At 41.2% G+C, this 21,612-nt stretch overlaps 1 long non-coding RNA gene across 7 annotated transcripts in view; it reads right to left on the bottom strand.

Annotated features, from left to right (window-relative positions):
* Positions 1–21,612, bottom strand: part of LOC143894023 (uncharacterized) — a 152,281-nt gene that overhangs the window by 43,113 nt on the left and 87,556 nt on the right. For all 7 annotated transcript variants that reach the window (XR_013255981.1, XR_013255983.1, XR_013255982.1 and 4 more), the window contains one exon: positions 1,168–1,859. This is a non-coding gene — a long non-coding RNA (uncharacterized LOC143894023). The remainder of the gene's footprint in view (positions 1–1,167; positions 1,860–21,612) is intronic.

Genomic DNA, 21,612 nt, shown 5'->3' with positions numbered 1-21,612 from the left:
GCGCTCGCGCCAAGACGCTTACTTCTCCTTTGTAGAATGAGGTTCAACGGAAACGCGCGCAGGTAACTTTTATACGTGCCTACCACCCTTATAAATCGCTAACGATGTTGCATCCGTGCCGCTAATCGCGCGAAACGAAGTAAAACGCCGACCTAGGAATTTCGAGGGTTTACGACGGCTCCTTTTCATTTCCATTTATAAAATTATGATTTCGTGATTTTTATTAATGCATTTTATGTTCCGTTTTTTTTTATTGTATCCCAGAATACGATTGTGATATAATCATTTTTATGCATGACATTAAAGGAGAACGTGAGAGAGAATTCTGACGTTTTTTATATGTCCTAAAAAAATCTTTTTGTTTTTTAAGAGAAAAGAAAAGAAAAGACGCGATAAACTTATACAGTTATCTTCCGTTGCGCATCAGGTTCAAAGTATACCACCAATTATCTTCAATTGTCTATTACACGTACGATTCGTAATCGATATTGCGTACGGGATAAGCTTAAAGGACGAGTCGGCAATTGTTAAAAAGGGTTATTGGGACGTATATGCCTTTCCTACGGATTGTGCGACAATGCGGATGGTCATAGGCGCAACATATTCTTGATTTTACAATCCACTGTAACGTGCAGCTTACGTGCTGTCGTTATCGAACAACGAGATCCGGTTTCGATCGTTTTACCCTCTGTTAAAGTTGGTGCTAAACCTTAATATCATTACAGTAAAATTGCTCCATTTAGCTGGCCCATCTCGGCTACGGACATTGCATTTTGATAACAGAGTAGTGCGGTATACTGCACACAGCAATCAGTACATTACAAATCCAAGCACATATAAACCTTTCCTATTAACAATTTTATCATGCATTTCTTTATTCAAAAAACGCAAAAGATCATGTCACTACATAGTCCCAATATACATTCTCTTAATTTTATATATTATTATTATATAAAATTTGATACAATGTTTTATTAAGATATATTTTTACAAGTAAATGCAAATCTCGATGCGAATATAGAAGATATTATGATATTAAGCTCTTTCTTAATTAAAAGATTTCAAAATGCAATATCTGCACCCTCGATTATTAATGAAACGTAATTTTTCGCTTACTTTGATATAAGAAGATTGCGAATTTATAGAAAAATTTTTAAATGTACGTACCATTTGTAGGTGCAGCACGTGCGTCTTTGAGTACAGTGAACTGAAAGACTACCTCCCGTTTGGTAGACCAAGGGCCGAGCGAATTAGGTATACGGCCGTCGTTTCACTCGAAGGGCCTGTCGTTATCCCGTCGCTCCTCTTAGAGCCTTGAGAGCCAACTGTTAATCCTCCGCAGCACTTTGCCCTCCGGATTGATGCCTTTTAATTTGTCCTCCGGTTAAATTAAAATCGACTTAGTCTTTTCTGTCCGCCCTCGCTGCTCCTCTTCGTTCCCTCCTCCATCGCCATCGTCTCGCCATCAGTTCTGCGCCGCTCCGACTCTACGAGACTCGCAATTCGCTAACGTAAAGCGTTCTCCATCAATTTCGACGTGCTACGTATCGCTCCGGCCGCTTTGATCTGCCCTGATTCTGATTCTCCCCTATCAGGTGGTACCGCGAGCCAAGCCGAGCCGAGCTGAGCCGATCTGAGCCGCGTCGCTTTCATCCACGTGATGATTCTCATTTCGCTTTATCACCCTTCATCCACTTCGACCAAGAACTAGCGGCGGCTCCTTTATTATCGGCGTGCACTTTTAACAGCGTAGGTTGCTTAATGCAATTTCGCAGTGGAACATATACTATCAATAAAACTGTGAGACCGGAAAAGTCTGAATGGTATACTCAATGGTGCTTTTATTCGCTCCCGGTTATCTGAAATACAAAACGAATTTTAAAATTAGTGTTCTGAGTTATAGATGCTAGAAGAGAAGCTAAAAAATTTTCCGTTCTTTAGAAAACTGAGAAATGACGACTCAAACTTTAAAAATAAAAATTGGACACAATATATCTTATACCGGAGATATCACAAAGAATTTGACCACGAAATCGATCTCTAGACAGGCAGCTTAAGTACCGTGTGAAAACAGTGCTGTTTGTTAAATATGTGTCTGTCGTGATTGTCGTCGAAACGTAAGGGTGTATTCGTCCACATCCGTATGAATGCGTTTGTCTGCGATCCGACGAAAGCACGGCAGTTCTGGCCGGTTGGCAGCAACAATAGCATGCATTAACCTTTGTGCAGTTGTAACTGCAGTTGCGAGATAGTGGCTCACTCTTTGATGGGGGAGGGCGGTGAGAATTACTCCGGCCGGCCGGTACTCTCCAGGCATTTACAACCATTTCGCGTAATCTCAACGAATACATCCATCGGCCACTCCCAGCGATGCTGAGTGGACGAGCCAATTATTGTCTCGAATCTTCACTCACAGCTCGCTCGAATGTACGATGTACAGTCAATCCAACAACAAATCGGAGTATTGCTTGATTTTCCTATTCTGGCGTTTAAGTGCGTGATATAAAGCCAATATTTTGTATATCGGCCTCAAATATATTTAAAAAATATAAATCGTATCTCTCTCGTTATAATGTGGGTTTTCGAAATTGGATGTTTAATTAAAATGAGGTAAGATAATATAGAATCCTAAGACTTAGAAAATTGGTATTTTTTATTTTAATTTCAATTTCAGCTTCAAATTAGCTTAATATGATGTTGAGATTTAATTTTATTATACCACCTTTTTTAAGCTACTTGCCAGGCTATATTTTAAATTTTTGAGACGTTTGAACATTCGAATTGAGACTGTAATTTCGCGGAGATGATATTGCAAGTGAAAGTTATAACGCGCTCGTAATCCTAATTGCGTTTGAGTAATAGTCAAGGTGGACGACCGATACGCGTGTGTATCCTGAAAGATCAGTAATATTCTCTAGCTCTCGATTACACGAGTCTGCGGGTGCGTTCAAGACGAATGGCGCCTAACTTATTGGGTTAGCCTCGGGATCGATGAACCGGAAGATCGCGAAGATGGCAAATAGGGGTCTACTTTGACGTCGTCCCATTAGCGCCGGATAAAAATGGGAATCGCAGATCTTGGTACCCGCGTACATATATACGAGGGGTGCGCGAGTCTGTCGGTAATTGCGTTTCGTCCTTAGATGACGTCGACAATTTTCAACGCCCGGACGTTTTGTGCCTATCTATGCGAAAGCCTTTGGTGCACGAATAACGAAAATCATGACGTAATACACAGATATAAATCCATTGAAAAATATTTCTCGTGGAAATAGAGAAAGAGGAAGTTTAAAATATTAAAATTACAATAATAGTATTATGTTGCAAAACGTAACCAAAGTAACCTAATAATTCTTCAGTATATCGGCATATCAAATAATTATGTTACATCATATAAATCAAACTGTAATTCGATAATTGTTAATGAAAGATATTAAAATTGGAATTTTTGTAGCGTGTCTAAACAATTGATATAATGTAAAACACTTTTTATATTATATGTAAAATGTAATGCAGAAGGAAATGTGAGATTTCCTAATTAATTGCTAATTCCGATGATGTATCGAAAATTAAATTTCATAGCGCTTAACATGGCAGCTATAAAACTCTTTGATAGACTTAATCGAAGCATGGTGAGCACCTAAAGAAAGGGAGAGAGAGAGAGAAGAGAAAGAGAAAGAGAGAGAAAAAGAGAGAGAGAGAGAGAGAGAGAGAGAGAGAGAGAGTTTCTGACGTACTCATTAATTGCGTTGAACAGTCTCTGCGTAAGTTAATTGCAAATTATGCGCTTGTGACGAAGAACGTTCTTGAGAAACCTGCGTAGTTGTAAACCTGAATCGATTAAATTCTCGTTTGCGATTATTATATAGCGGTGTAAAACATTTTAAAGATTCGGAAGAACTTGTTCTATATATTATAAGACATCAAATTCTATAAACAAAAAACATTCTATGCGACTTATTATGTATAGTATTACATAAAAAAACGCTTTAGTAGTATACTAATATATCTTAATAAAATATAAAATAAAAAGAGAAGAATAACTATCAAGAATTAATAAACAAAATATTAAACACATTTTTTATCTAAAATAATTTATCATTTTCTAGTAATTTGTATGTGTACCTAACTTTTTTGCATCTACTCAACGAGCATCTGCTTATAGTTAACTATTGTATGCATTTGCGAGTAAAGTCTACATCTTCGAGAAAAGAATTTGTTCCAAGAAGGCGCGATTCACGTTTGAGGAAAGCTGTAATTCCAGAAGGATTAAGTGCTGGCTGTTTTGCATAGACCTTATTTGGTGGATGACCAAAGTGCGAATCTGGGGTTGTTAAATGCATTATGCTAACCCCATGACGGTAGGCGATGCGTTAGCGCGCTAAAACGCAAAACGCAAAGTACGCGCGTCGGGCCGTTTGTCAAGCTTGCGAGTAAGTTATTGTGCCCGTCCAACAGAGACGTTCTCCGTGCGTCGGCCTCCTCTCGAGCGGAAAAAGAGAGAAAAGGCGATAAAATTTTCTCTCAGCTCTCAGATTCGCTCTTCCCCGGCCAGCGTTTTTTAAACATTTATCGCGTTCCACTGACTTCGCGCCTCGTATCCTCGTATCTTCCGCATACCAATTTGCGAGCTTTCACGCGGATAATTTGGCCGTAATTTCATCGACGTCTGTCAGTCTCGCGGACGGCAAAGGTATAAGATAAATCGCGGCGCATAAAATACTATTCGTGAGGCAAACCGAGCGTGGCACACAAGACTGTATAATTTTGAATGACTTTTCGGAGAGCGTCGCAAAAAGAAATTCTTCCGCGGGTCCGTGAGCTCGTTTCTTCCGGACTCCTTCGATCCCGCGAGAAGCCGCGCTTACCCGGCTGGCCCGGATAGGAAATAAGGTGTCCGTGGAAATCTCATATGGCGGGTTCTCGCATAAAATAGGCTGAATAAATCACGTAGTCGGCGAGTTGGTGGATGCGAACGGGCGGGCTCGTGGAGAGCGGCGGGGATACGGAGTGGCAAGGCAAACTTTCGCCTACGACGGGGTATGCGTTTCCGCTTCTTCTTACCCCCCTTTCCTACGACGGTTTTCCTTCTGCCTTCGGAGCTCCTCACAGTCCCGACCGCACCTTCGACGCCGTATAGTCGTCGTCTGGGCGCGTTTCGCAGTTGAGCGGCGCGCCGCTCTAAGGAAACTGATATTGCCGGCAATATCTAGTTGTTTGCATTGATTCGGTCTGTCTGAGAATCCCGAAGAGCGATTCCTATCCCAGCTTCACATCCGCCATACGAAAACTCATCCCGCGTTTGCGCCCATCGCCCTATACCTCCACCTTCTTTTTCGTGCAGCGCGAGCCGTCCCCTTCCCCATTGCACGTGTGCATAGATTATTGAAAAGGCACCCATTGGAAATTCATATGATCCCGAAAAACATCTTCGTTTAGAATCTTCATATCGGATCTTCTCCTTTCATTTCAACCATTCATGAAGGGTTGAAAAATCTGATTTAATTGTAATGAAAAGCGTCTAGCGATGCGCAATCAAATTATAAAAAAATATTCTAAAAATATTGTAAAAATAAGTGATAATAATTCGGCATTTATTATATTATTAATTCGGCGTTGCTACATCCAAAGTAAATCCGTAAATAACGGTAGCAACGGTTTAATGTTCAACAAATTAGTGCATAGCTCGTTTCGCTCCGCTGAGTCGGATTAATTCCCAGTGAACGTCGATCGATGTTAACCGCGAAGGATTTTCGAAAGTTGAGTAAGCATCACCTCGCGCCCGCGGAGTGTAGGGGAAACTCCCCGTGAAAACCGCTTCTGCATCGGGGAGCATCATAGGACGCGCAAGACTAGCGATGCCTATAATTCAGGCGATCTATCACCGCCGAGGTCACCCTCGGCATAGAAGACGGGGTCGACAGAGGGGTCTTCATGCAAACTACCCTGCCGCCGTTCCGATGATATATCTATCGGCACCTGTTAGACGACAGCGTCTGAGCGTGCCCCGACGCCATTCCCCGTGGTAGTCTCGCGTGGATGCGCGACTTAGGCCTCCTTACCATGAATTATCGAGTACCACTTGCTGGAAAGTTGAGGCCACGCTCGCGATTGTCGGCGTTGATGCTCTACGGAGTAACAGGCTGCATCAGATTTTACCAGCAAAGGCTATAAATTTCAAAGGACACATTGTCGCATTGAAGGACGTTGGCTCTTCTTATCGGTCTTTCAGTCTCAATTCTTTGGGTTCGTACGAGAGTATGGTGACGTTATCAAATACGTTTAAGTTACGTGAAATCGAAATAGAATTTTGTAACAAAAATATTACGTTAAAGAATAAACACGTAGATCAGTTTGTAACGCGCGAACGATGACAAGTCGCTGCGCCGACTTGCGGTGGGGAATTGTAGTATTCTTGAAAATATATTCATTCTCCGGCGGAGAGAGGGTGATTTCATTATAAATTCGGCGTCTACCTCCGCCGGGAAACTTACGCGGATCGCAGTGTTCGCGTGAGATGGCTGGAATATTTCTCATTCAACTAGAAAACGATAAATTTCTCGAACGTAAGGGTGGCGCGATGCATTAGCGAACGCTTGAGGGATCGTGCAAGGGTGGTTATTTACGAACTTGCCTTTGAAGCGGAAGGCATATATATCGTTGTCGTCTCGCTGCAATTGGGTTAAGCCTAAAAAAAACTCACCCCTAAACACGACTGCTCGCGTTCGACGGTCAGATTCAGCCTTCCTGAATTTCACGTGTATCGTGCATTTTGCATTTTCCTTTCGACGCGATGCATCACGTCTGGTTACACTTCCGTTTTAACGATACACGAGCTCCGACCCTTGTTTCCGCAAGAGATTAATTTGTTACCCTCACTTGTAATCAGTTTGCGAGCTCTGTCGCGACAAGTAACACCTGGTTGTATTTTTCTTTTTAATATTTTTCAATGTTACACACACCATTATCTATCAAAAGGGTGTAACGTAAATAAGATACTTTTTTTAAAAATCGTATATACATATTCTATGACATATTCTTTCATGCCGTTGTCATGGACGTTTCAGTGAGCGTAAATGATTGAATGCAGAAAGCAATGTTGCAGTCACTTGTACAATATCAGATACGATACTTAGGCGGACAGAGAGAAGAAATTTGATCGATTACGACGTGGAAACGAGTATCAGTTCAGATGTCACTCTCAAGAGTAGTCACAGGTCATTAACCACCCTCTTAGTGGATTTCTTAATAGAGAAGTCAGAGATCCGCGAACTCTGCAGCCGACGTCGTACTAATACATTTATGAAGCGAAATAGATCTCCAACATCTTAATATAAAAAAAAAATAACTCTATTTAAATATATAATACTATCTTAAAAAGCTCTTCTTGAATATATTATACATATAAAAGATCTCTTTCAGATGAACATATAAAACTTCTCAATCTTTTTGTATTTATATAAAAAGATTGAAAAATCTGGCATATTTATCTTGACAATAAACGATTAACGATAAATAATTTCTAATAAATTATACGTAAATTATATGCACTTCGCAACTGCCAATAAATAACGGCGCTTTGGTTTCACGAAAATTGAGCTTCTCTATTTCAGGCAAGCAGACGCCTCAACCGCAGAAACTACATTGAATTTTAGCGCGCGAGAACGTACGACCAACACCGCACAGTCATCGGGATTCGGTTAACGTATGAGAATTCGTTCTTGAATAATTAACGATAGTGCCCACGCGGATAAAAGTATTCCATTATGCGACTTGTCCGCCATTCCACGCTGCGTCTCTTCGATGGTAATGGCAGTTTCTCGTTGCTGGTTATTTCCAATGCATCGGCTTGGATTTCACGATGCCGGCAATCTCTCTCTCTCTCTCTCTCTGTGTGTGTGTGTGTGTGTGTGTGTGTGTGTGTGTGTGTGTGTGTGTGTGTGTGTGTGTGTGTGTGTGTGTGTGTGTGGGTTTTTCTAGACCATTAAATTAATGCTTATAGGGACCACAGCTCGCATCTCATCTATTTCGTCAAACTTTACGTAGCCGAATAAAACAAAGGTCTTTATAATTCTATGTTTTTTTGCGATTTTATGTTTGGTATGCTTGGTATCGTATGCCTCTAACTATGTAAAATCTATTTTTAGATCCTGACAGTATCTCTCGGTCTCCTTTTTAATATAAATAACAATATCCGTTGCTCTTGGATTTCCTGGTAAAGTTAAATTAGCGAGAAGAAAAGCATGTTTTAGATAACAATATTCTATCATCGTTTATAGTTTCGGATAATGTCAAATCGAAATCGGCTTTCGCCGCGACGAGGGGTCGGATCGCACGTTTGGAAGCGTTTGTGAGTGCGAATACGATCGATAACGCGGCCACCAAAAGTTTCTGTAAACGCGGAAAATGGTCGGGCCAGCCAGTGGAGCCACCGTATCCCCCGTGAGATTTCATTTAAATGCAGATGACCTCGCGTAAGTGGCGCGGCGTCACTCGACTTTAATATCGATGGATATCATTAGTTCACCCATGCCGCTGCCGCCCCGCCGTTCTTCCTTCCTTCCTTCCTTCCTGCAATGGATCTGCGTTATCTCGTTCTCGAGTTGACTTTATATACGCAGCAATATTGCGGACACGTCTATGACCCGTTTCGAGGAAACTACTACGAGAATCTACGCCGCTTCCCGGACGAAAGAATCAGGCGGGCATTTTCATCGCGTGCATCGCGGCTACGTCGCAAGTAGCAAGAATCTATGGCTACTTAGTAACGCCGTGGGAAATGTATCGCCGTTAAAAAGACACCTGGTAAGTAAGACCGCACCATTATTTTCATAATGATAGCGTCGGCTTTACTGCTCCATAAATAAACTTTCAAATTGGTGATTTAACGTCACTATAGTTAATTCAAGAGGATAAATTTGGTTATATGTAAAAAATCATCGAAAGTACGGATTTATTTCGGGGAAAAAAATATGTCGAAAAGAAAGCTAACTCGCTTAACGTATATACGCCTTACAAATTGTTATTAATAATTACAGCATTAAATCGTAATCGCGGTAAGAATCCATTCCATCATTCCTTTAATCGACCGTTAGCTTTATAGACCCGAGATCTATCGTTGAATTCCCTTAAACGCACTAAATCGCGAACGGTAATGTCAGGGCCACAATGACGAAACGTAAACGCGTCTTTTAACCTCTCAAAGAGACACAATGGCTGTCGTTGCCGGTCGATTGACCGCACTCAGCGAGGACCGGAACGTTTTACCGACTGTCGCCATCGAGGTGACGACGACATCAGCGTCGTCAACGGACAGGCGAAGGACAGCACGAGGGGGGTGACGACGGAGTTATATGCCGGTTAAGGGGATGCTTTCGAGTCCTCAGCCTCTCCGGTGCTCTCGGTGCGGTAAAAAGACACAATAGTTTTAGCTTTGACAATCGGTTGATTGGGAAGAATTACGAGACGATTGTTCGGCACGGTGCCTCCGTTGAGTGAAGTGGATGTGCCTGGAAGCGAAAAAGAGCGCAAACCGAACGTAGGAGGGTGCTAACGAGGGCCGGGAACGTCCTGTTCTCTATCCGGCCGGCTCGAGTCAGTCGCCAACTCAGCGTTACTCCAGCAGTCCTGGACTAACGTCATTTAATGCAACGAGCTTTTCTGCAAATCCATAACTTGCTGCTTTACTTTCTCGTCTTGCCGCGGATAATGCTGCGCGCAACTTGAACCGCGACTTACGTGCTCACGGCAATGATCTCTGAATACCTGACGTTGCGCGCACGGGATAACATTACTAAACAAACCCGAAAAATAAGAATAAGATGACAGATGACAGATAAGAATGCGAGATGCGAGCGAGAATGTTTCCTTTCTTGGTAAAAATATAGCTATATATACTCTGATATCGCATAAATAAAAAATAATTTAACTTTTATGTAAAAATATGAAACTCGTAAAAACATACATGTCTTTTCTCACTAAACGCGAAATATAAAGTATTTGTTTATGTTGAACAAATTTTGGCAATTGCCGAGATGAAAGGAGAAAAGTCGAGCACCGACGCGTCATCGACGTACCAAAGACCGGTGGAATTGTCTTTTCTTTTCGCTGTGGGAAAACGCATACTGGTATCTCGCTTTTATTATGTGACGTGTTTCGGGCGAGATGTATCACCGGGAGGCGATACATCTCGGATTTTGTGTTTGTCGTTCCTTGCAAAGCTAAGACTAAGAACAACCCGGTTAGCATTAGGAATCTCCATAACTTAACACGGCCGGACAATACGGACAATCAGGCTCTTTTACGCTACGCTGGACACCGGGTCCAACTGGTTGGCCCCGGGATCCGATTCGATGGGATGAGGTGCGGTCAAGACGTGATCCGCAGCCGAAAGAGGCTGCGACAGTCTCCAAGCCGTCTTTTCGCCGAGCGTTACGGAAACCTAGATTAGTCACGGTAGGTGAGGGCAAAGGTGAGGAGGGGATGTGGTGGGATTCGAACTAAATCACGAGATCGAATCGTTCGACGGACGGCGGGTGTCGTTGACCCGGCAGGTCAAAAATCTCGGAGTTTAGCAAACCGGATTGGAGTTGGTCGAGTGTGGTCGAATTCTAAGCACGCTCCGTCACCTGAAGTGAATTGCACTTTACTTGGTGCTTCGTTACGGTGATCCAAGTAAACTGCGACCGGCCGAAACATACGTTTGCTACGCGTTAAACGAAGTTGCGCAGTTTTAATTGCAAATGAGGGCAGACTCTAAGAACTCTGCCTGCCTCTGCTACGAGAATAACCAAACAGCCGTAGAAAAGTAATTTTTTTTTACAAAAAAAAAAAACACAAAAGGCATAAAAGATACTTCCATTCTAAAGTTAATTTTAATGAATGGCAGTGTTAAAAAAGGTACAAAATACATATTTTCTATGAAAACAAGTAATAGATAAATAGTTATTTGGTCAAAGAGAAAGTCCGCGACAATGGATTACGTTTCGCTAAAACATGTAAAAAAAAAAGAAAGGAAGAAGAAATGAATAGCGTGGCCACCGCGATTTTGTTCGCGGCGACGTTATTGTTAACCCTTTCCGAGAGGAAAGCGCGCCTTGAACGCTTAAAAGAGCGATGTGACGTGTAAACGTTAATTATCGCGCCGTACACGCGACGCAAGGGACGAGCAATAATTATTTTCGCAGGGCGCCGCGATTAATTCAGGTGGTTGCGACGAGGACGAGGGGTTGGCCGTGGACAAGCTTAGTACGCCGCACATCTCTCCTCCCCCGCGTACATAAAAGCGAAACGCGGCCTCGAGCACTCAGCTTAAATATTACGTAGCACCTAACTCGCGGTATGTACCTCACTTATGCTATACCTAAATTAATATCTGTTCGCGTCGCCAGATGACTACGTCGACTTCTTGAATATGCTTTCAACACGCTCGGCATTAAATTATGTTGCACGCCAGGCGAATGATCATGGAACATAATGGCTCGAGAACAGATATGATTGTGGTAGAATCTCCGGGAAACGACAAAGGGATAAATCGCTGCGCGAATGTCTGTGCAGCGGACTTTCTTTGACTATAATCATTTAGTAGTTGTTTCTATAAAAAGATACTTATCTTAACTACAATTCTTATTTCAGCTTCTTTTATATTTCTTTTTTCTTCATTTCCGCTTTTTATTAAAATTAACTTAGCGCGAAAGTATTTTTTATGTCTCTTTGAAAAAAAATGCTTTTCCATGACTGTTTGGTTATTCTTGCGAGATGCAGAGTTCTTATACTGTTCTCATTTGCAATCGTAAGTAGTATATAACGTAGATGTTGTGATTTTATCAGTGTAAATAATTATTCCACATTTATCTATGTAGATGTGGTCTTATTATGCATTCACCTAGAAAATCTAGAAGTTTATCTGCAAGAAATTTATCTACAAATACTCATTTATTCACAATAGTAATTATTCTATTGTTATTTATCTATATATAAATAATTATATTATTCAAGATTAATATTTATTTACGATCCGATATCTTGCAGTTGTAAAACTAAAGTTAACGACATTGTCGCATGCGCTCGCTTTTTCTTTTCACCCAATACGCTCCGGCTTTAACGAAGCGGTACTTAACGAACGCTCCCATAGATTCGGGCCATAGTTACCCGAAGTTTTTCGTATTTCCTAGTTTACCCGTAATCGAGGACACGCTAATTTTATCGTGCTTACCTCCATAGACTCTAGAGCCTGCATACAAAAAGCCTCGGTACACGCGCGAGACGCGATCGCCCACAGGCTAGGCGAGCAGGCTGCATAATTTTATTTATCGCAACTGAATATTCATACGGGCGGATAGGATTTTTCCTTCGCATCTGTGCGGCGCGCGGAAAGAAAAACTTTGTAGAACGTGCACACCGGACACTGGGTGAACGCTCCTTCGCGCGGCGATATATACACGTAATCGCGCGGCCCCGCCGCGTGCGCTAATCGCAGATACCAGACCGCGGAATTAAATCGTCCGGCTTCATTCGTGACGAATTTTGTGATGCCGGATAAGCCCGGGGAGAGAAATGCTATCCCATTTCCACCCGAGGCCAACGTACACAGCGCGACTGTGCCGCTGCGACGATAATTAATGAGCCGTCTCATATATCTGCGATCTGATAAAGCGCGAAAAAAAGGATCATTTTCACGCGCCCTTAATTAGGTAGTGAGCGTAATCGCAGGAGTTACGTCTAGCGTGTTACGAAGCGTGCAGTAATTCGTGGATACGATATACTTCGAAAACGCGAAAACTTCGAGACGGTTTACGAGAAATTGAAGCTTGAATAAAGCTACGTTTAGATTTCATTTAAACGTCCTATATATCTCGCCCCCGTTCTAAAGTAGTTCACTCGATTCTCGAAAGCTGGTTTAGTTATAGAAGTATTTTGTCGGTTCGCGAAAAACGCGAAGGAAATTTCTCCTGCGCTCATTGGAAACTTCTCACGAAAGTTTCTGATGGGAATAGTTGCGATCACGTCTATAGCATTTACCATGTTTCGTCTCGCTGATGAGAAACGACGAACGCGCTCGCATTTTGGGCCTATAATCGGTCTCGATAATTAGATCGACCAATCAGTCCGTTCAGCCATCAAATAGTTTCGCGCTCGTGTCAATGAACTTAAGCCTGATTATCGCGGACGTTGCTGATGTATTGCCATCTATAAAATTTGGCGTTGAAGTTCATTAAATCGACTCTATCTCTATTTCGTTTCAACCAATATTTTTGCCATTGACTGCTGATTGTGGCCAAACTTTAAATGAGCAATTATGTTATTAATCAAGATTATGTACGTATGTTACGATTATATGTACGTTACGGTTATAATGTATAAATTTCGATCAGTGATATTTTTTGCAAACTTTAAATTTGCCACGTTGTATAGATAAAATAACAATTAAACAGAAATATCAAATGTTTCATAAAACATATGAATAAGAATTGCGCGCACAATAAATGAATAAATATTGTTCAAAAAAATAGCACATTTACATCAACTTATTATGTTTTTGAATTGCAATAATTGTAATAATTTATTGATGTGCTATGCCATTATTACTATTGTAATTGTTAAACAGTAAATGTATAATATAATAATTCAAGCTTAAAGCACAAATGTGCGTGCGATAAAAATTTCATTTAAAAATATAATAGTACACTCGCGAGAATAACAGGAAAGTTCATAAATCTAGTGTCAATTTCCCTTTAGAGAATTAAGCTCGCTTCGCGTCAAGAACCACCAGTCGCCAGACGTGACCGAGCCTATTTCATGGACGGTTTGTCCGTCTCATTTATTGCTACCAGATCAAATTATTTATGAGACGCAGATGGCGTCACGGGTGTCACGGGCGTGCGTCAGCTGGTATATTAACACGTACCCTATCGAAACTCGCGTGCTGGACGATCGACTTTTAATCCTCGCGGATCGGACGCTGCGCTTCGGTGCAACATTGTATCCTCGTATCTTCGAGCGCTCATTCCATACGATTGAACACACGGAGTCTCGGGAGAGTTTAAAGTTTTCAAGGGGGTGCTCTGGTACCAGGGGTTCACGGGTACCGCTCAAATTGACGGGGTTAGAACGAACAATGGTCTAAGACTCACGCTTCGACGAGCACTAATATAAATGCAAATCGACTGCTATGTACTTCTGAATGTCTCGTAAAACAAACTTGGCGCACAGGTCAGTGCATGCTGAATGCGAAAGGCTGAAACAATCGGAGTCATCGAAAAGCTTTCGTGGCAATCTGAGAGTAGCAATGTGAAAGTAGCAAAGCAAAGTTAAACGTTCACAGCCTCTCTTTTCACATGTAATTTGCAAATATACCTACACAAGGATCGTTTTGTTCTTTTACTATATTAGCATATAAAAATAATTATTATTACACAGTTTTACAAAAATGTAATAACGCAAAATATATATTGTTGAAATAAATACGACATATTCGAGAGGAGCTATTATCAGACAAATATCTATGATTTACGAGGGACGATGTTGAGACCAGCTCGAAAAGTGAGAGTGAGAGTGAGACGCGAAAGTCTAAGAGGGTCGCTCGTAGATCACACACACGAGAAGAGTGTGAAAAAGGAAACTAAGAAGGCAGGGGTTAGATAAAGTGCAAGCTACAAGGGGAAAGAAGAAAATAAGAGTAGACGAACACGCAGGTTGAGAAAGAACGTCAGTTGTTGGAATTGTCTCTCGCAATAAGAAGCTTGTCGGGCTAAAAAGAAAAGTTTGTCGGTTAGGGATGAAATTGTATGAAGCGTCTATAGAAAAATTTTTCCCTAGCGTTTGTCTTCTCCTCCGTTTCTCCCTATTGCTATTTCCATTTCTCTCACCGTCGGTATATACCTTAGTTTGTATAAACAAGCGGATTTCGAGCTTAAACGAGATACGTCAAACGGAGAAGAGTTTTCATCTTGAAGGGTCCAAAGGAAAGGTAACGGTACGACACCAGACGTAAGATGTATGGAGCGGAAAAAGCGTGAGGGTCTTGCCGGCATTTCCGCGTGTGCGAGATCGGCAAACAATGGTCAATGGTCGCCCGACCTTTATTTCTGCAAATTGGTCGTCGTCTGGGTCTGGGAATTCACGCGTCGACTATCGTGTCTGAGATAAACGTTATATCTATTCACCTTTCATTTTTCAATTCTAAATATCATTGATTTGTATTCGTTATTATTATTTTTTTAGATGTGTAGCTATATTAAACAAGTGCCTAAATAAATTCATTAAAAATTTCATTTTATTTAGCGAAAAAAAATAGTGGAACACGTTATACGTGACGAGTGAATCCTGCAATTAAAAAGTGCACATTATTTGTTCTACCCGAGAAGAAGTAATGACTAATTTTGCACTACAACTTTTTCAACTGACATAAAGATCATTTTGGTGACACGCGGAGTTACGGGCACTTTCCCATTTCCCACAACATTACATTGCACGACCGATGTCCGTGTACCTCCATTACGAGCCACAGTGCTTCCTGATGCTCGCATTATCCTAAGCAGGCAGTCGTTAACTTCCCGGGAGGAGCATTCGGTATATGGAACTCATTGTTTAAGGGGTAGGATGATGCGACCAGAGAATGCGACCACGGGCCAACAATATAAGCAAACGTATGCTCCAGAGGACCGACTGAGTCTTCGCGGTGAGATACTAAACAGTAACGTCTTCTCAGTTTCCACTTGGCAACACCCTCGATTTGCGAGCCAGAGCCCTCAAGGGCGGGCAGCGCCTGGTGCCGTTGTCTTTGCGGTGGACCAAATCCCGTAAACCCTATAAATAATGGCGCGACGGTACCCGCTTTCACGTGCCAGCTGTGGCATTACGTTTTGGTTTCGCTCTTCCACCTTCGTTTTTGGCACGATGTTTTGTCACTCGATCGCGCATTACTCGCGATGAATTATAATCGTGACATATGCGCGTACGTCCTACTATGAGGAAATTTGAAAAACCCCGGGGCACACCCGAAGAATATATTGCTAATACATTAAGCTAAATGATCGTTCAAACTTCGTGTTTGAGGACATCAGGTCATTGATGCCGAACGCGTGACGTCGCGCGATATTAAATCCCGATAATAATCGCTTTCGCTCCTGGAAAATTTCAAAAACGGCCGGCGCACGGTCACGTACAAAGCGGCATTTTTCCGCCGCATATGGCGACGCGGTTTAGCGTTAGCGCGACATCTGCAACGGCGATACGTTAATGTGCCAAATTGATGGACCCTCTCGTAATTAATAGGTGCGGCTCGTACGCGAAAGGGGGGAGGGAGAGGAGGGAGAGGTGAGACCCAGAGATTTGCGGCGTGGCATGAACCGATTTAAAACTAGCGACCGACGGGCGCGCGTAGGCGCCTGCTAATTGATACGAGTCCATTAATTATTACGTCATTTCCGGCGGGCCGTGTTGCGGCGCGCGCACGTGTTCGTGACAAGAATTCACGTTTGGTTCCCACGCGATGGAGAATGTTACAGAGAGAGAAAGAGAGAAAGAGAATGAAATTGAATTTCGGAGGGGTTGGCGAAGAATAAACGGGCGAAAAAGACGGAATCGAAAAGGGACGAATACTAGGCTGCGCAGACGAGAATAAGAAACGTCGAGAGAATCCGGCGAATAAAGAAACGCATACGTTAATTGCACAATAAGATTTATTCTCCTTCTGCCTTGGGGCTGCATTTTAATTAAATCACGTCCGGTTCGCGTCTCGCGTATTTACTGCAAAACTCTTTTATCTGCCCTGTCCCTTTTATTTCCTGCTCTCTGAAATATTCTTCGGAAATATTTTGGACTAATTCCAAACATAAAAATATCATCGGTTAATTTGTCACACATCCTCCTTATCTCTCGACTAAATTAGTACGCGAAATAATGAATCACGGGAATGAGACAGGCTTAAAAAGAAATATGACGTACGTAGAAGCGCGTTACGCGTTGATTAAATATTGATTCGTAACCGATACGCATTGCGGTAGCGTATAAGGGGCTTACGAGGTTTCCGCCTTCATTTCATTCTCTGCATATCACCGTAGGATTTTCGAGTATACTATATTCGTTCGCTTCTACCGTCCTTCCGCGGAATAGATCGAATCAGAGTCTTGTCTGACGCAGCGACGACGACTATTCGAAATTAATTTTTTTTCTTCCTGCCTTCGTTCAGCCCTTCGCGTCGTCGCGACAAACGTCCTCCCATTTTTCCTTCTTTCTTCTCGCTTTTCCTTTGTTTATCGCGTCTCCCTGTTCCTCTTCGAGAAACTCTTTCTTTCGGTATCCACCGGTTGAGGCAGGACCAAGCAAACGGTCTTATAGATGCGCCATCCCGGCAGATTTGTAATTTCTTTAAAAAAACAATCTCCTTCGTACTTACATCAGCTAATGTTTTTCGGAGAATTGCAATTTGCGCCTTGAAAGACGCTAAAGAGAAAACGATATATATTTATCTGGAATTTTTTTATATCATGTCCCTGATAATATTATGCAGCAATATTGCTACGTCAATTGAAATAGAAAAAGAGATTCATAATATCAAATGTAAAAGAATGCAACAAATAACGTTGCATGAAGGTTATCCATAGAAATCGCCGAGATCGTTGTTAACAAGTTTTAAATCAATAATGCAATTACATGTATATACACGACTTACAATCACATGCAACGTGTCTTTACTTTAGTCTAAAAATCATGCATGGGATAATAATGCATTTTCCAGCGTTTATTCAACCGCATCGTGCTGTATAAAGCGTTATTATTGTTGGCAGTTTATCATTGGTCCCCGGGGCTCACAAGAGTCGCGCCGCGGCTTAAAACTGCATTATACGGTACTTCGCGGCGGTCGTAAAGCGGTCTCTCGTCTCATGAAAGCATAGAATATTAAGCAAGAAGTAAATATGCGGCACAGTTAGACGCGGGTAATAAAGTGATGACGCTATGAAAGTAAGCGGAAAATTTATTAAGGCTAGTTTCGTCTCTTTGATGAGTTTGGTCTTTCGAGTTACCTTTCCCATATTGATTGACGTATATCGATTTTTATTCACGCAATAATACATTTACGTATATGTAATGACAATATTTCGTTATATATCTATCTTCTTTTCGTTGATTGTTAGTCGAATTCTCGAAATCTTGAGAAATATTATTCTTCGCTATTATACTTTGTGTTATTTTCCAAATTATAACATTCAAATTTCTTCAATTTTATTCTTGCTTATATATGTATAAATATAATATGAATATCTTACGAAAATTAACAAATAATTATCTGATACATTTGCGAATATTAGAATTACGTCAAGATAGCGTTTGATAGAAAACTTCACATTTTTTACCGGACATATAAATTTAGTTCTCCATTTGGTTTCTCCCCTGGCTTTTTTTTACTATTTTCGATCACGCGGGACACCGTCTCGAATCGAATGCAATCACGGCGCTAGTAGGTAGTATCAACGCTGTTATTGCCACAGAATATGATAAGCACGGTAGCTATCGGTTTGTGGGTAATGGTAATTACGCAGAGAGCCTCGAGGCAATGAGGGAGATGGCAACAATACTCCGTGCTTAGGGTGATGCGGAGCTATTAGCTCCGAATCTGATAGCCATAATTATGCTCGTCTGAGATCTTGTTACGTCGCGACTTGACAATCGTAATTATTCCCGGCATAGTTAATGAATTCCTATGAATAACGTCGTTTTATTTTTGCATACTTAAAAATATGGGACAAGATAGAAACTGTTGGAATATTTTTTCATTCTCTTTCACAATTTGCCTTCCTTTACCGCATTATAAACAGATTATTTTTCATAGAAAATAAATATCTAATGGTAACTCATACGAGAAAATTGCAGACAAAAGAACTGCTTTTTTTATTTATCTGCTATTTCTATATTCCCATCATCACAATTTTCTTAATTTTTACAACCAAACAAATTTTAAAAAAATATTAAAATCAAATAAAAAACTATGATAATGCTTTATCGGAAATTTAATCTCTCATATGAAAGTGTTTTCATTGTTTTAATAAAAGTAATATACCTTATCAATAGTTATTACATTGTAATATACATCTGATATACATAGAGTTAACTTGGCACAAGTTTCGCGATCGGCAACCGATTAGGAGGAGAAGCAAGTTTTCCGTATCGGTCCAATTACTGGTGAAATTACAGTCGAGGCCGAATCTGCCAACTAAGAACGCTTCGCCGCGTATATAACACGAGTCATATATCTAATCTAGATTATTAATTAAATCTGGCGTATAAAGCTGCTTCAGCTTGCAAACTCCGAAATATATTACCCCGAATCACTAAATTAATGTAGCCGCGACTGCCGCGAGTCGATTGCGGGTAGATGTTTCGCCCGGGAAAATGATGTTGCAGCGTTAGGAAACAATAAATAAAGCATAAACTTAACCGAACGAAAGTAATGTAATCATTTCGCTGTATAATATTTTCTCACATCAGGTGGCTGTAAAAATACCGATAAACAAAATTATTGTCACAATAAGCGAGGCTAAAAAATCCGATTGCATCTCTTTACAACATTTCAATAAGAATTCATCAGCGATAAGAATTTTATTTTCTCATCACGGTGTATCTGCGTAAAACTATTTCGTAAATACATCGACACGCTCTCTTTATCGTCACATATATCGCACGTTGCGATGTCTGCAATTACCGTAGAATACTGTCGCATTGACAAGATATTGCCATACGGCTCGCCATGCTATATATCGCGCGAACATGATTGCGCCTTTAATAAAATCTGTACACGTCGGGCATCCGCGTAACAGCGCAGATTTTGCGTCGACTCTGAAAAGGACATGACGAGAGGCTTTATGTGGCGGATGATGTTGCAATATGATGATAGATGTTGGTCCCCCGCTTCCCTCCTCCTCGCTTCACGGCAATTCACGATACGCGAGAGACGATAGATACGCGTGTAAGCTCTGTGCTAGCTATTGGTCTTTTATGAAGGTATCTATTCATCGTACGATCGACACCAGCCGTTGCCTCCTGCCGTCACTCGAACAGTTGCATGGAATATTTATTCACAGATCGCGAATGAATGTCTTTGCACACGCAGAACAGAACTTGCGCGTCGTATAAATAACGAGGCACTTCCTTGTATTAACTTAGTGAGATTTTGATAATGTTCAGTAATTTTACATACGAGTATGTAACGATATTCCTTATAAAAAATATCTTTAGTTACTAAAAGATTGAAGTCATATCTTTTACAGATATATGCATCTATACATGTGCATTTAAATTAAGCCTTATATATATATATATATATATATATATAAAATTCGAATTATCTAAATAATTTAAATATCTGGACTCGAGTAATCGGATAATAATTACTTTGTATAATTCGGATATTTATATTTATAATCCAGGATTTAAATATTATACATCATGAATATTTAAATGCGAGATGTAGCTCTATAGAATTTATCCATTTATGTTTCTAGCCAAATTAAAAAGATGTGCCATCCTCACTTTTATGATTCGTATACAAATATGTTCAATGAACTATTGCGCAAAAAATCGTGCAGTTGATCAAAAAGCAGCGGATATCGATTGTACGAGCTGCAGCACGTGGCTTGCCTGTAATTTAAACGGAAGTAGAACGTACCATTACATTTATTTCGTTACGGAGGACTGAAGATCGATCAAGAAATTCTCGGAAACGGCTATAATCGATTTAACTTTTTTTTTCCTAGCTCCTCTTGTCATTTAGCGGTTCCGTCATCCGAGATATAGTGCCGAGAGCGCGCTGCTCGCGCATTACTCACAAGGCTACGTACATCTCGCTTCGTCTGCCCCTTTATCTTCGACAGGGCGGACGGTTGACGGACAGAGAGTGGCTATTACAATTAGTGGACATTATGATAGGATGGGCAGCGTGCTGTGCCAAACCAACACCGATGAACTGACCGATCAAGCGGCTGGTACAGTCTATCATTGTCGACCGGCGTGTGCGGCTTTAGCGAACCGTTCCGTTACCCCCATCCTCTACCCCGACCAGTTCCACCGACGCCTCCACCTACCACCCCTTGGTTGCCCGACCCTTCCCCTCTCTCCCGCCTTGCGACCCCTTCGTAATTACAAGCATTCATTTCACACTAAAAGCGGCCAACGTAGCCCGACCGTTCGAAACGAGTCCCGCGCGAGTCGCATTTTTGCTACAGATTACCACCCATTCGCTCTCACCTTTCTCTCATCCTCTCCCTCCCAACCACTGTTCGTTTTACAATGGTCCACTGAATCTCTTTTCCAAATTTTCGTGATTACAGGATATCGCGTTCGGTCGCGAGCGAGAATGCATCAGCGCGAATGTTCAAAGCCGAAGAAAGAATTTTATCAAATGCTTGAAAAAATAGAATGCACATCAAGATGGTGCTATCAAGATTTGCGTTTCACTATTTTGATAGCTATTTCATAAATAAAAATAATGCAATAATTTCCAGTTTTATTGCGTATCTTTTATTTCTTTGAAATACCCACAAATATAATATACAATAAATGTCATTTTAAATATTTTTAAGATAATAATATCATTCACCAAAAATATTTAAAGTA

This window comes from Temnothorax americanus, unplaced genomic scaffold (genome assembly GCF_048541705.1).
Source record: "Temnothorax americanus isolate GAGA-0224 unplaced genomic scaffold, ASM4854170v1 Scaffold13, whole genome shotgun sequence".
NCBI classification, from domain to species: Eukaryota; Metazoa; Arthropoda; class Insecta; order Hymenoptera; family Formicidae; genus Temnothorax; species Temnothorax americanus.
Note: the sequence above shows the minus strand (reverse complement) of the source record. Positions and strands in the feature narration are given on the sequence as shown.